Source organism: Piliocolobus tephrosceles, chromosome 2 (assembly GCF_002776525.5).
Source record: "Piliocolobus tephrosceles isolate RC106 chromosome 2, ASM277652v3, whole genome shotgun sequence".
Taxonomy (NCBI): domain Eukaryota; kingdom Metazoa; phylum Chordata; class Mammalia; order Primates; family Cercopithecidae; genus Piliocolobus; species Piliocolobus tephrosceles.
Window position 1 is genome coordinate 16,514,612 of NC_045435.1, and position 11,814 is coordinate 16,526,425.

The 11,814-nt window shown below is 37.5% G+C and overlaps 1 long non-coding RNA gene across 1 annotated transcript; it reads right to left on the minus strand.

The window, feature by feature from the left end:
• Nucleotides 1-1,103: 1,103 nt before the first annotated feature.
• On the minus strand, nucleotides 1,104-8,148 carry LOC113225288. Its single transcript, XR_003309947.1, has 3 exons — nucleotides 7,990-8,148; nucleotides 2,204-2,298; nucleotides 1,104-1,222 (listed from the first exon to the last, which is right to left on the minus strand). It is a non-coding gene; the product is annotated as an uncharacterized LOC113225288 (long non-coding RNA).
• Nucleotides 8,149-11,814: the final 3,666 nt, after the last annotated feature.

Consider the following 11,814-nt stretch of genomic DNA (forward strand, 5'->3'; position numbering starts at 1 on the left):
TGGTCTTAGATAAGTTTCTACATTCTTTTGACTTGGTGCCAAATGAAGGTAACGTTTGTAACTATATAATGGGAGTTTACACAAGGTTTGAAAAGTCTGACATATGATGAGACCTCAGTAAGTCTTAGCTCATTATACTGTGCACTAGGCAGTGGGGAAGAAATTGAATATGGTGATGAAAAAGATAGGATCTAGTTCGTGGTAATTTGAAATCTAGCAGGTATGATTATTGCAAGGCAATTTCTGTGAATCTCTAGCATTTCTGTGTGTCTTGGGAACGGAAGTATTGATAGCTTTTTGTTCTATTTTTTCAGATAAGTTTCAGGTTTGTATAGAAGACAACTTTGGAAGATAGAGAGTGTCTCCTTTGAGGGCAGAGACCAGGCTTGTTTGCTATTCATTATGAAAATAAGTAATGTTTCCCTCTGGGACAATATTTGGGCAGGCTTGCTTGCAGCCCATTCTACAAGCCTGAGATTTCCTAAATTTGGTATTCCTCCCTGTAATCTAATGCAACCCGTTGCATGTGCAGGTGCCACGTGGCCCTCATCACATCTACTTATAGGAATTGGGACTCAGGCAACCAGTGTAAATGCTGCGATAAACCGTCCTTTGTTTCTGATTCAGGAGTCTTTTGCCTTCTGTTAGCATCCATGAAACTAGGGCAAGCTAACTTGTTATCTTACAAGTAGGATAAAAATCTCAGATTATTTACAATTCTTAAAAATCATTAGGCAAGTTATCAGAAGCATAAAATTGTGTTTAAATAAAAATGCATAAATATGCATACACACTAATGCATACAGAAAAAATGAGATGTCTGAATATTATAGGAACTTTAATGGTGTGGTAGGATTTAGGAGTAGCAGTACCCTGTTAAATTATTAAATTGATCCTAAAACTTTTATGATCAGAAGCAAACATAAAAATCACCTAACTGGAACAACCAGTCGATTTTGAGAGGCCAGGCTGATCTTGCCTCCAATTTTTCTTCATCGTATATTAGAATAACGGGCACATATTATGTACTCAATGAAGATACGTATTTTGAGAAATGTAAAAATAAATTTAAGGAAACATTTACTGAATAAATGTATCCTTTTTACTGCTCAATAATTTCCATAATAGAATAGGTGTTTCTGCACGGGAAATCCAGTTCATTGATGAATATCTGTCCCAGAAAATTCTTCCTTTACTATACGATTCAAGGTAGGAGAATATGCTGTGATAAAATGAAAATCACAAAATATTAGTGATGGCATTACATAATAAAAATTTTATTTCTCCTTCATATGACCATTTGAAATGTGTAAAATGCCTGCCTTTCTGGTGGCTTTTCCCTTCAAATCATGTCTCAGGAATTGCGGTTTTTCTATAGTGTTGCTCCATCCAGAAGTAAAATGAAAATGGCAAAGTTTTATCTGCCATACTTAATTTGAACTAAAGTTAGATTTCTTAAATTTAATTCACCAATTCTAATTCATTCTGCTCTTGGAACAAGCAATAACAATAGCAAAAGCTTACTTACTTTTCCCCGTAAATATGATAGATGTTTAAATATTTATTTCCTCTTTTTTTTTTTTTTTTTTTTTTTTGAGACGGAGTCTTGCTCTGTCGCCCAGGCTAGAGTGCAGTGGCCGGATCTCAGCTCACCGCAACCTCTGCCTCCTGGGTTCACGCCATTCTCCTGCCTCAGCCTCCCGAGTGGCTGGGACCACAGGCGCCCACCACCTCGCCCGGCTAATTTTTTGTATTTTTAGTAGAGACGGGGTTTCACCGTGTTAGCCAGGAGGGTCTCGATCTCCTGACCTCGTGATCCGCCCGTCTCGGCCTCCCAAAGTGCTGGGATTACAGGCTTGAGCCACCGCGCCCGGCTTATTTCCTCTTAGTCTATTTTTTCTAGGCTAAATAATCGTACTTCAAATAATCAGACTTCACAGGAGATCATTCCCATACACCTTTCCATTTTGATTCTTTTCCTAAGACCATCCGTTAGGTTGACAATGACATTTAAAGAGTGGTACTAAGAACAGAATTCAGTAACTAAGATATTCTCAGACGAACAGATTAGATGAGCCTAAGTTTCCATGGTTTAAACTCTAGAAAGTCCAGTGCTCTAGAGGTCCATATATTTCATGAGAATTACAGGTCACCAGAAAGGACAATATTTATATTTTTAAATATTAACCAATGCTTGCCATACCTCATTCCATTTTACCCTGTTACCTCTCCTCCATTTAGGTCACCAGACAGACTTGAAGCAGGCGTTGCCTTAAGGGGAAGTGGCAGCTATGGAAACTGAAAAACAAAACCATCCAAATCCTGACTTTTAAGCTTTAAAATAAAAGCCACATAAAAATACCCGAAGATCTAGTTTTTCTTGCCTTTGAAGAGATAAGAACTCTCTGGGCTAAAAGAAATAGGGAAGAGTTGTACAGGAAACAAAAGAGTAGAGAATTGGTGAAAACATATGAGAGGGGGCACCTCTGGCCTGTCCACTCCTCTCCTGTCCCCACCCTTGCAGTTGGATCCTAAAAGGGAAGAGGAGAAACAGAAGTTGATCATAAGTGGAATTTTAAAGGATGGAATGCCTGTGCCTCTGCTCCCTGCCTAGCATACCAAGAGGCAGCAATCTCCCAAGAATGTCACCATGGAAAGGGGAAAGAGTAGAGATGGTTACGTGGGTGTCAGGACTAAGAACCTGAGGCAACCACAGCGTCTCCTCCATACCATGTCCCCACATATGCACTCCCCTACCCCACCAAATAGCCTAATAACGTTTCAGGCAGAAGAAGAAGGGCAACATCTGAAATGTCTAGTTTAACCTCAAACCACTGCGTTTATCCAGAAAATGTCAAGAAAATCTTAGAGTGATATGGTTTCCTTGTGCTTGACTAAATCACTTTTCTACCTTCATGAAGACTGGAAATTGTATTGGGAATACACTGTGTCTTAGAAAAATAGACCATCAATCCTTCAGCATTTCCTGAACACAACTTAAGAATGCTCTGACAACTGCAGATGCTTGTCTCGGGAATGGAAAAGGCCTCACTATGTCTCAAAGGTGAGGGTGTTAAAGTGGATTTGGATTTACAAGATCAAGGTTTAAATTACTACCTCTATGTATTTGTCCCCATGATAATTTCTCTCTTAGCAACAGTTTACCATTAAAAACATGTACATATTCTGAATTTCTCAAAGGCAGAATAAGGATTTTACATGAGGTAAGTGCCGGGGAAAGGGTTTTATAGATTTAAATTGCCATAAATATGTCATAATTAGTCTATTTTTTAAGGTGGCTGTGGTCTAAAAATTAGGCTAAAAGGTCATATAAGTGATGTGATGTTACATTTTGATATTGGGTATAGAGAAGACACGTTGGTTCAGTGAATATCCAATTTTAATGTGCTTGAAAGATCTTACCAAAATGCAGATTCAGTTTCAGCAGATTTGGGTTGGGACCCTGAGATGATTCGTTTCTAACTCAGATAATAACAATCCTGCTGGACCATAGACCACACCTTGAGTAGCAACATTCTAGTTAATGGCTAATTTCTGCACATTTCCTGAGCTTAAAAGTAACAATTAATATTCAGCATCATATCTCATATCGTCCAAGAACAGCTCCTACATTTCTGTATCTCTCCCATTTGTTCACATTGAGTTCCTCATATTCTCACCATACCTGAAGTTGATGATGCCAGGACCAGATTACCAAATGTTCTGAAATTTCTTTTAGGTTTTCTTTGCAAATTGTTATTATCTATACAGAACATGGTGTGCTCTCACGGGAAATATAAACAAGCAGTTCAGTCTTTGAGAATTTATGAGATTTAATCTCACAAAGTTGGTAGCAGGCGTGCCATTATTTCAGTTATTCACTTTTAAGAAAGAATAAAATTTATATTTGGATTCTACAAATAAGAGAACTAGGCAAGTATTATATTGAGGCATTAAGTGTTGTTTTATTTTAGTTGGTTTGTTTACTTTCCTGTCCCTGTCCCCTTGAGATTCGAAGAAGGTGGCATAGGTAGGGGACAGGTTATTATCACCCGCAGTTTTTCCTTTTAGTGAAGATCACTGTTATCTAGAGCACAGAACATCATCTTAGATTTCAGAGATGATGTTATCTACCCAGTTTCTAAGAACAAATTGTAGACAAGAGACTATGACTTTTTATAATAGAATGGGTAAAATGATCTAAAACTGGCAAAATTACACGTCAGCTTTCTTCAACACCCTCACCTTTGAGAGACAGTATGCACACTGGTTAAGGGCTAAACTGTGGAAACAGGCTGCCTGGCTGCATAACGTTGAGAAAATCATTTAACCACTTAGTGCCTCAATTTTCTAATCTGTATGATGGGGAAAATTATTGTTCTTACCTCATGAGGTTGTTGTGAGGAATAATTGAGTTAGATGTGTAAAGCATTTAAGACCTGCCTACAATATTGTAGGCACTCTAAAGGTTAACTATTATCATCATTATTACTATTGATTGCTATTATTGCTGTTACTTATTCCTTTATATTCATCAAGTTTATGTTATGGCTACATAATTTTAAGAAGTCTGCCCCTTACTATACCACCAAGATAAACTTGATTTTGCAAGGCCTCAAGATACAAACATATGAAGATGAGCTGCTAATATTTATAGTTACTGAAGGTGATGCATAGCTTCTGAAATAATTTATTTTACATTTTTCAGTTTTATTATAATTGTATTATACTAAAGAAACCGCTATAGTTAGAATTCTTAGAAAATAAAAAAAAAAACTTCAAAAGTATTGTCCATCACATTCAACATTTTGATATTATTCTGTAGATACTTTTTTTCAAAAGAGACACCTACTTGAAGACATAATTTATTCATAAAAGTAAATTAGGCAACTAAGCTAAAACATAATGCAACATGTATTTCTTATATAATGTTCACATAAAAATTCTTAGCATCTCAGTTCTTCTTATTTGGTGTTGAAAGAGACCAAAGTAAGGACATCTGCAGATTGACAATCCCACAATATTCACAGATCACAGGTATAATTGCTAAATTCAAATTAAATTCAGCAGATATAAACTTTGTGCCTACCTTTTGTGCTGTGTGAGTCATCCAAGAGGTACCCAACTCTGCCTTTTCCTTTAAGGAATTTGTCTTCTCATTAGGGAGATAATTATGCTAATGGAAATGATTGGAGCAAAATAAGGAGCAACAATAATAATTACATACAATCAAGTCTCCAAATATAAGATGCAGGCAACACAAATTATAACAGTATAGGGAAGTCAATTTTCAAATGTTAAGATGCACTTCCTAAAGGAGGTACTACTTATAATGGGCTTTGGAAGTAGATAGGATTTTGAATATATTCTCCAGGAATCAAAATCCACAGGGACAATAATGCTAAGACATCCTCTCCAGTGACCTATTTATACAAAGAGAATGAATTGGGCAGTTGGGATGCAACTAAGTTACTTTTAGGATGTGAAAATACATGCATACCTCATTTTTGGATCAAACACAAAACTGACAATCCGGAAACAGCAAGAACAGAGCAGAAAATTTTTGTTTTTCATAATGGTACTTTTCTTTTCATAAAAGTTATTGGCCTTCAAAGTGGTTCCAAAAAAAAAAAAAAAAGGTTTTCCTTAAATACAAAGCTCTTTTGTGCTTCTTAAACATAAATTACTTGAAAGAATTGTGAGTTTCTCTTGACATTCTCAGCTGACACCTCTCGTACAAAGTGAGAGCACATCTCATAGTCTTACTTTGTGCTGGGATTTCATGTGGGATGGACAGCTTTTCCTCCCTGCTTTCTCGCTTCTGAATGATGGCAACATTGCCTTTGGCTTCGTTTCTTCTAAAGTTTATTTTTTCTTTTCTCTTTTTACATTTTTAATTTTAAAATATTTAAATCAAATTATAAAAATGATGCATTGAAAATGAGATATAAATGCAAACCAGATACTTCTGGCTGCTGTGATTTATTCGTCCAATTGGTCTTTGTCTGTGGCTACTTAGCCTGGTGGGTTAGAACACAGTGCTAATGATGCCAAGATCAAGGGTTTCATCCCCCTGGCCTACTTCACTTTATTCCGTTCCATGGACAGAACTGTACTCATACCCAGGCCAGATTTCGTGTGAACATATTCCTCTGATCACAGGCTGAGAGAGACAATGTAGTTACATCAGCCCAGATCTGTCATTACTGTGAGGAAAACCAGCAAAGAAATAAACAACAAACTCAAAGTATGCATTGAACTCAAGGTCTGTCATTTGTGATGACAGTTAACCCTATTATACAGTTAAGTACATATTCTTTGCTAATATTTAAAAAATAATTAACATTTTAACAGCACATAGTTAAATGATGAGTTGATATTATCTGAATATTTCTCAGACTAACCTGTATTTTTTAAAATTTCATTTTAATTGACAAATAATAATGGTATACACTTAAGGGTGTACAATGTGATGTTATGATATATAGTAGAATGTAGAATATGTATATATTTTGGAATGATTAAATCAGGTTAATTAACATATCTATCACCTCACTCTGCTGATAGATCCTAAATAGTGTCTTGACATCTTTTAATCTCACCTCACGATTTATCATCTTGGATTCCTCTATGTTTAAGTATCCATAAAATATACTAATAATATAGTATCATACACATATATTTGCATATGTGTGTGTATGCCTTCTAGTGAAATCCTGTAACTCCAGCCAAATTCATAAAAAAAATGAAAATTTTTAATGAAATTATGAGAAAAAAACACTTAACAGAAAGAGTGTGCTGACTCTTTCAGGAGTGTGTGCTAATGGTAGATAGAGGTGCTAAGAGAGGGTCCTGGCCAACGCTGGCTGGGCTCCCAGCGAATGAGAATCTTGTGTGAAGCAGGTGCTACCATTTGCTATGTGTCTCTGCTGAGTCAACCAGAAATATTTAAAATCTCATTTTTCATTAAATAAATCAAACCATGAAGATTGAAAGTAGCCCAACATTAATTGTTACAGTTGAAAACCCAGCCTCAGAATCTTTATATCAGGAGTACTCTAATCTAAAAACCTCATAAGAGTCATTAATAAGAGAAGGGAGTATTTCACTAGATGTTGTAAACTCATCAGGAAAAAAAATACACTACCTTGAATTAGAGTACATATAAAATCTCTTCAAGAAGTACTACCTAAGGATGAGAAAAGGGTACAGGACCAAATGCTAAGACACTCAGTGTTTAAAGTTTAGGTAGAGGAGGCTGTAGCAGAGCAAACAGGAAGAACAGCCAAAGTATAAAGATACAGATGCAGATAGGAGGAGATCATGAAAGGATGTAATTTAAAGAAGGGATTAATTCACAATGGCAAAATTTATTAAGCATCAATTAGGATGAGGTTTTAACAGTTAACTTTGAATTGGACAACATGGTCAATACTACTGAACTTAATGTATGTTGGTGGGGTGATGGAGACAAATAGAGAACAGAGATGGAGAAAGTGGATAAAATTGAATTGGAGAGATTTGAGAATGGTGGACAAGACAGGAAGCAATAGTTACAAGACGACATGGGTAAGCGCATTTAGAGAAACAGTAAAGTTGCAGTGCCATTGAGGAAGGCAGGTGATCCTGAATGACAACTGATTAAAATGATCTTCATTCTTACATGCAAGTATTGACCTCCTGTTTTTACTTCTATCCCACTGGTACAATTGATACCATTCTTAGATCCAGGCAACTAGAGTCCCTCCCTGGCCCTGAGTTTTACAGTACCCCTCACTAGCCCTCTTCCTGCGGTGCCTTTCTCCATTGGAAATTGTAGGGCAAAGGGGAATTGCTCACCAAAACCTCTTCCGGCATCTCCTTCCCCATCCTACCTGTATTTGGGTTCTATTGTTACTGTCATCAATTATCACAAACTTAGTGGCTTTAAATAAGGTAAATTTATTATCTTATGGTTCTGGACATCAGAAGTACAAAAACAGGGCTGACACGTGTCAGCAGGGCTGTGTTCTTTCTGGAGACTTTAGGAAAACCCATTTTCTCGCCTTTTTCAGCTTCTGAAGGCTGTCTGCATTCCTGGGATCATGATTCGAATCCCTTCCATTTTCAGAACTAGCAATGGCCTGCAAAGTCGTTTTTCTTTCTTTGCATCAATATGGGAGACTCCTCTGTCCCTTGCCTCCCTTATATGAGGAGTCCCACCTCATAATGATTACAGTGGGCCCATCCAGAGAATCAGGCTTATCTTCTTAAAATCCTCTCATTAGCAAGCCTGAATTCCATCTGCAATCTTAACTCCCCTTTTCTAAGTAACAGAACATTCAAGAGTTCCAGGAATTAGAATGTGGACATCTTTAGGGAGGGGCATAATTCTGCCTAGAACAACTATGTTTCTTTACTCAAGACCTGACAATTTCCTGCACAGATGACGCAGGCCCATTTCCTCAGAGCCACGGTTCCTAGAGCAGGTTGCATTATCAGTGGGCTCAGCTTAGGGTAAAGGGCTGGTCAAAACTCAACTGTTTGGTAGCAGGGGGCAGGTAGAGGAGATTTAAATACTTAGTTTGAGATGTCTACATGCATGTACTGCAGGGTCCAGGGAGCTCTCTTACATTGGGATCCCAAGTTAAAGGCAGGCGTGGCTGTCACCACTCAAAAAATAAGCTGCCCCCACTTTTTACCCTATTTTATTCCAAAATATATTAAGAAAACCCACTTCAAGTTATCCTTCCAAATAAAACTAGATGCGGGGGGTGGTCCACCTCACTAAATTCCAGCTGGAAAATTTGGAAACAAACATTTTGAGAAATTTGGTGGTGCGGGAAAAATGTAGTGACTATAAACCCTCAATTCAGAAGATTTGGGAATGTTTCAGGGCAAACTTTGAGGAACTTTAGCTCAGAACTATATAAAATTGAATTCCATACCATTGCTGCTTTTTCCAAGTAATTGTGACACACTTACATAGTAGAGATGACAATGAGTACAGCAGTGGTCAGATCACATTCTCTGATCTGAGTGACTCACTCTTGCTAAATGCAATTGGGCTGCATCCCCACCCCATTCACATACTGCTCTTCTTCAACTCCAAGTTGACCCAAGTAGGATCTGATCAAAAACTTCTTCCTTCGTGTATGTGTGTGTGTGTGTGTGTGTGTGTGTGTGTGTATGCATACGTAAATATCTAGGAATATGTACACTCATGTATAATGCATGTGTGCATATACATATGCATATGTATTTGTTTATATATCTTTATTATGCGATTATGGAAAGAGAACTAAATCAAGAGTCAAGAGAAATGAGACTTTGGTTTTAGTTCTGCCACTGGTTCCCTGGAAGACATCAATCAGATCATATATTTACTTATTTATGAAAAAGGATGTTTTAAACTTGATGATCCTTTTTATTATTTTTTCCATTCTAAAACCCTAAATAGCTAACCAGGGGAAGTCAGGTACATCTACTTTCTTACTAGAACTCAAATGTAGATTTCCCTAACATTAATTATCAGAATTTTTATTAATGACCTCACTAAGACTGCAGCCTTTGACAAACTATTTTCTTTCTCTGTCCATTTCTCTAGATTCTAAGGCTACATAGAATTAATCTTTACTCTCTTATTTTCTTCCAGCAGTACAATATGGAAACAAAGAGAGGTATCAAAAAAGATATTGCATTGTAGGAGGATTTTGCCAAACACCTACGGACTTTTGTGTCCATGACTTATTAGTACCAAATAACTTTTTTTGTCATAGAATAAATATTTGCAACACACTAGAGGCCATATGGAGCATTGAAGATGCAGCAAGGAGGGGTATGGACATGTTGAATCAAGTTCTGGCTTTATTTTATCATTCAGAAAACATATAGAATGTCTTCTAAGTGTTAGATATGGAGATGAACAAGATATAAATAACCTCTGTCAAAGTCCAGCTAAATAGACAGGTACTGAACTCATAATTGTACAAAAAAATCAACTACAGATATAAGTTATTTGAAAAAAGTTGGAGACATTAAACATTTGACCAGCAGGTGTGGCTCTGATACGTGGCTGTCCTGTCCTCACAAACTTCCTCTGGCCTAATTCAGTCACTTTATATTCTAAGTCCTTTTTTTTTTTTTTTTTTTAACATCTTAAGGATTTACTCAATCTAACATACAGTAGAAAGCCTAAAACAGAGTTTGAAATCATATTCTACATTATAGTCTTCACTGATTTCATGTGTGCTCAGATCCCCCCAAGAATTTGTAAGTTATTCTAATAGTTTTTTTTCTCCTCCTATTATATGCTTTACTTATTCAAAGAATGTTTACTAAGCCAGACACAATATGATTGAAATTTAGAGATAAAAGTCAGTCTCTCCTCTCAAGCAGCCATGGTCATATTGGGGAGACAAGCAAATAAGCAACTTCAAATCAAGTAGTTAACTATTAGTATGATGGGAGCAGATTTCTTAGAAGTAGGAGAGCTGGTGAAAATAGGGGCATTAAAGCTGATCCTCAGCGGATGTTTTGGAGGACAATTACATGAAGAGCAAGAAGGAGTTAACAAGTGAAGAGGGTGGGGGATGTGTGGGTGCACATATGTAAAATGACATGCTGGTAGAAAGTACCACAGCTTTGCAGAATGCAGATCTCAGTTCGGATAGCTGGTAAACATAGCAGGAGGTAGTGACATAGGCAGGGATCAGAATCTGAAGGTTAAAGAGTTGTTTCTACAGACTGCGGGATGTGACTGTGACATTTTTAAAAGAAGAATGAATCATCATTGCACAGTTGGATTTGCAGTGTCATTAAAGAGCAGTAGTACCAACTATGCAGAACAGGAAGAGGGTTCGTCCTAGGGCACGGAAATCACTCGGGGTCTCTTGCAGGAGTCTGAGTGAGAGATGCCGAGTGAACTAACAATTATAGCAACAGAGATAAGGAGAGAGTCAGTAGAAATGAAAAATTGAGGGTCAACTTGACTCCAAGACCAGGTGTGGGGACTGTGAGGAGAAGGAAGGAGTGCCAGAAGATTCCCACATTTCCAGCTAGGGCAACTGGTAGTGAGGGAGTTTCAGTAGAGATGAAGATTAAACAAGAGGATCAAACTGGGGACATGAGACCATCAGGAGTATTAGGATTGAGGTCCTTATGTAACACCTATGTGGACCTGCCTAGAGAGAACTGAATACTGGAACACAGGAGAGGGATCTAATCAAAGGATATCAATTTGGGAAAAGACAATAATAAACATTTAAAGTAAATTATGAAACATATCATGGCTGGAAATACTGTTGCACTACAAAGAGCACAATTTAAAGTCCAAAAACTGTGCAAACCCTTAATAAATATGCTTTTAATTTTCAGTGGATAAAACGAGTGAATAAAAGCTGTTATGGTGGAGCGAAAAGCTCCTATCCAATTTTTATAGCGTGAGTGTGTGGGTGTATGCTTGTGTGTTTATACATGTGTATGTATCTGTGTAGCTAGACATGCACACAGACACTTATCTAAACATTAACAATATATGAGAACTGTATATCTGTATTAGTCAGCTAGGCCTGTCATAAATACCACAAACTAGGTGACCTAAAAACACAAATTAAGCTGGGCGCCCTGGCTCACGCCTGTAATCCCAGCACTTCGGGAGGCCGCGGCGGGCAGATCTCCTGAGGTCAGGAGTTCAAGACCATCCTGGCCAACGTGGTGAAACCCTGTGTCTACAAAATAAAAAAATTAGCCAGGCATGATGGCGGGTGCCTGAAATCCCAGCTATTACGGAGGCTGGGGCGGAAGAATCGCTTGAACCGGGGAGGCGGAGGTTGC